This window comes from Hylobates moloch, unplaced genomic scaffold (assembly GCF_009828535.3).
Source record: "Hylobates moloch isolate HMO894 unplaced genomic scaffold, HMol_V3 SCAFFOLD_8, whole genome shotgun sequence".
NCBI lineage: Eukaryota > Metazoa > Chordata > Mammalia > Primates > Hylobatidae > Hylobates > Hylobates moloch.
In genome coordinates this window covers 76,372,341-76,377,052 of record NW_026652283.1, presented here as the reverse complement: position 1 = coordinate 76,377,052, position 4,712 = coordinate 76,372,341, and the positions used below count along the sequence as shown (strand labels likewise).

The following is a 4,712-nucleotide window of genomic DNA, read 5'->3' as shown; positions in this document are numbered from 1 at the left end:
TTTTTTTCTTTCTTTCTTTCTTTTTTTTTTTTTTTTTGAGATGGAGTCTCCTCTGTCACCCAGGCTGGAATAGAGTGGCGCAATCGTGGCTCACTGCAACCTCCGCCTCCCAGGTTCAGTTGATTCTCTTGCCTCAGCCTCCCAAGTAGCTGGGACCACAGGCAAGTGCCTCCACACCCGGCTAATTTTTTGTATTTTTAGTGCAGACGGGGTTTCACCATGTTAGCCAGGATGGTCTTGATCTCCTGACCTCTTGATCTGCCCACCTCGGCCTCCTAAGCGCCCAGCCACCAATACATTTCTAAATACAAAACTATCATATTTGTTACTTCTGTGTAGCAAGAGATGCTCATTTCTAAAACAGATAAAACTCAGTCTTTAGGTGTGAATGGTATGAATGATATATTTTTTAAAATTTCTTAGTTGTTTGGAATCCTTAAGCATGCAAAAGCTTTGAACAGAAGAGTTCACAAAGGAACCAGTGTTGTCTTACGGCACCAGTTACGCCAGAGCTGGGAATGCCTCTGGGTCACCCACATCAGGAGCAGAAGCATTTGTTGGTCCTGCTGCCACGGTTTGGGCGCCCACCATGCCCACGTCCACCTTGTCCTCCCCTGCCACCACATCCTGGGCGGCCAAGGTCTCCAAAATTGATCTCCAGCTGAGATGTTATATCATTTGCTGGCTTCTGGAAATGATGGTCCATAACCAATTCTTCAGCATGAGTCTCTTCACTTTTTGATTTATGAAGAACAAATCCCTTCTTCCACTGCCCATCGGCACCTTCATTTGGTTTTCAGATATTAAATTTTACTTTTGCCCAATCTTTATTTTGAATAGCCTTCCACTCATCCAAAGTCATCTCTTTCGGACCCTCCTCTTTTACCTCTTCCACTTCATTCTCCTTATTTTCAGTGACTGCCACTGGATCATGTTCCTCACCTTCAGGTGTTTCCTCAGTCACATTTGATGGATCCAAGTCAGTTAATTCATCTTTGACAGTTCCCCAGCGGTAAGATCCGCTACCTCCACGTTTGTCCTCATGCTTCAGGCCACTGTAATGTGAAAAAGAAGATCATTTCCACGATGCCTATCAAATTCACGTTTGCCACAAGAATCAGATCCATCTCCTCAGCCCATTCCACATCCACGACCTCAAATAGGTTGGTCAATAATCGGTCTATCTAGTGAAAATTCACCTCCTTCACCCTTTTCTTCAATGGGCTTTTCAAATCTTCGTTCATGAGGTGGTCGCCTTTCTGGTCTTCTATCAGTTATTTTCCCTTCACCCTGAAGTTGTTGATCAGGTCTTCGTCCAACTCCTCGTCTTATTCTTCCTTCCTTCCTTCTTTCCTTCTCTCCCTCTTTTTTTTTTTTTGACGGAGTCTTGCTCTGTCACCCAGGCTAGAGTGCAGTGGTGACATATCGGCTCATTGTAAGCTCCGCCTCCCGGGTTCACGCCATTCTCCTGTCTCAGCGTACTGAGTAGCTGGGACTACAGATGCCCGCCACCACGCCCGGCTAATTTTTTGTATTTTTAGTAGAGACGGGGTTTCACCGTGTTAGCCAGGATGGTCTCGATCTCCTGACCTTGTGATCCGCCCACCTCGGCCTCCCAAAGTGCTGAGATTACAGGCGTGAGCCACAGCTCCCGGCCTCTCTCTTTTTCCTTTCTTTCCTTCCCTTCCCTCCTTCCTTTCTTTCTCTTTTTCTTTTCTTTTCTTTCTTTCTTCTTTCCTTTTCTCTCTCCCTCTCCCCCCTCTCTCTCTTTCTTTCTTTCTTTCCTTTCTCTTTCTTTTCTTTCTTTCTTCTTTTTCTTTCTTTCGACAGAGTCTTGCTCTGTAGCCCAGGCTGGAGTGCAATGGCGTGATCTTGGCTCGCTGGAAGCTCTGCCTCCCAGGTTCAAGCGATTCTCCTCCCTCGGCCTCCCAAGTAGATGGGACTACAGACGCATGCCACCATGCCCAGCTAATTTTTTGTATTTTTAGTAGAGATGAGGTTTCGCCATGTTGGCCAGGCTGGTTTCAAACTCCTGACTTCAAGTGATCTGACCCACCTCGGCCTCCCAAAGTGCTAGGATTACAAGCATGAGCCACTGCGCCCGGCCTCTTCCTTCCTTTCATTGATGCCTGCTGTGTGCCTGCACTGGCTGGGCTGGCTGCTACCACTAGGCGGGACTGTGACACGCACCCCCCTAGCAGTGCTCCCAGATGAGTGAAGCCCTCCCTAAGGTTGATTTGATGAGAAAGGAGCATAGAAAAGGACTGTCTCTAAGAGAGGAGGCCTGATTTTCTCTCCTGAGCTGGGAGCAGAAAAGTTGAGTTGTTTCCCAGCTCTGCTTATAACCATGGGGCCAAACTCTCTTCTCTCCCTGGGCCTTGCTCTGGGCAGTGGGGTAATGGAGAGAAGCTCTACAGACCTTCTCAGTGCCTTTGTGCTGGGTCATGTGATAGATCTAATATGATGGCCAGGGAGGGGTTGCTGGGGATGGGCAGCCTTGGCAGGTGGAGGCAGGGCAGTCTGCAGGCACTAAATGTTTTGTCTGCCATTGCTGGCAAGACTCCAGCACATAGAGGATTAAATAGGGCATACAAATAATAGCCTTACTGTGGTGACTGACTCATAACTGGTGCTTACCAAATGGAGCTAGCTCCCTGAGGGTGTAACTGGCACCTGCACACATCAGCCAGATCCCTCCCTTGCAGCAAGATTTTGGGTTCCTGGAGGATGCCTGCCATCCCCTACAGCCAGGCCCACCTCCAGATGGGATGACAGGTGGGCTCTTTAAGGAAACTGAGGGTCTGGGGCAGAGAAACCTCAAAAGAAGAGGAGCAACTGGAATGCTCATCCATTGCCGTTGGCAGTTTCTTATGACATCATACGCTCTTACCTTCTGAGGCAGCTACTCCATTCTGAAGATTTACTCAAGAGAAATAAAAACATATTCTCACACAAATGTGCACAGGACTATTCATAGCAGCTTTGTTCATAGTAGCCAAAAACTGGAAACAACCCGAATATCCATCAATAGGAGAATAAATAAACCAGTGTGGCCTATCCATCCATACAATGGAGACGACTACTCAATGATAAAAAAGAAAGAACAACTGTTACACAGGGCAGCATGGAGGAATCTGGAAAACATTATATTGGCTGGGCGCAGTGGCTCACGCCTGTAATCCCAGCACTTTGGGAGGCTGAGGCGGGCGGAGCGCTTGAGCCTAGGAGTTAGAGACCAGCCTGGGTAACATAGTGAAACCCTGTCTCTAAAAACAAACAAACAAAAAAAATAGAAAAAATCAGCCAGGCATGGTGGAGCATGTCTGTAGTCCCAGCTACAACTTGGGAGGCTGAGGTGGGAGAATCACTTGAGCCTGGGAGTTGGAGGCTGCAGTGAGCCGTGATGGCGCCACTGCACTACGGAAGGAGAACAGAGCAAGACTCTGTCTCAAAAAATATACAAAAATAAAAAACATTATATTGAGGAAACGAGGCCACACACAGAAGAAAACACATGTATGATGACATTTGGGTGAAATTCTAGGACAGCAAAACTGATCTCTGATGATGGAGGTCAGAACACTGGTTACTTCTGGGCTAGGGGACACTGGCGGGGAAGGGAATTTCCTAGGGTGAGGAAGTTTGCTCGGGGTCATGGTTACACGGGTGTCCATCTATGTAAAAGTCATTGAGCTGTATTATACATTCATGATTGGTGTAGTGTACCGAATGTAAGTTACTCCTCAGTAAGAAAATAAGCCTCCAGGGTACGCTCGATACGAGGAGTCTCTTGGGAGGGAGCAGCTGCAAGGAGGAGCAGGCAGTGGCCCTGGGCCTGCATATTAGTGCTTCCTTTTTTCAACTCACCCTGCAGGCCCCTGGCTGAGAATTGAGCCTCCTGGACAGTGACAATGAGAATATCTAGCTGACTGGCTGGGGAATCAGGTCATAGACATGTAAATGGCAGTTTATAGCAGGGCGATTTTGGAGGCTTTTATTACCAGTACATCAGTGCCTTTTATGGCAACTCATAAATATACCTCCTATTAGTTTCAGCAGATTACAGCCAAGGCCAAGTCATGCCTTCAAGTGGGCCGGACCACATGTCACCTCCAAAGGGCTTTTCTGAGGCCCAGGACTGCCTGGCAGGAGTGGGACCAGAGGGTCAGCTGTAGCCAGCTTGGCTGGAGGAAGTCAGCCCAACACTTTCCTTTGGGGATCCTGATGCGGGAGGGGACAGGGCTTGACCTTAGTAGACCCTCACAACTGCACCCAATATGAGCCAACCCTGCGGTGTCTTCTCCCTAAGCTCAGCCCATCCACTTCTCCCTTTCTCCAAGCACCAGCCCTGTCTCAGACTGTCCCCCATCCATGCTAAACTTCTGAGCACTGGCTCTGCAGGAGAGACCCCCCCCACCAAGGGAACCACATACACTCACTGGGCACAGAGACCACAGTCATCGTTTATCGGACACCTACTTGACACGGTGCCTCCTGCCCAGCAGTTGTCCACCTCACATGTATGTGGCACTCATCAGATGACCTGTCCATGGGTGGGTTCCTTTAATCCTCACCACAACCCTGCATGGTAGGCAGTATTCTGCCCACTTTACAGGTGACAGAACAGAGGCTTTCGGAAAAGTCACCTGGCCATGGTCTCTCCACCTAGCCAGGGTTAGACATTTTCCAACATAACATCCAAGAGCTGCAGC

The 4,712-nt window shown here is 48.6% G+C and overlaps 1 pseudogene; it reads right to left on the bottom strand.

The window, feature by feature from the left end:
* Nucleotides 1-501: 501 nt before the first annotated feature.
* LOC116472450 (SERPINE1 mRNA-binding protein 1-like) lies at nt 502-2,738 on the bottom strand (annotated as a pseudogene).
* Nucleotides 2,739-4,712: the final 1,974 nt, after the last annotated feature.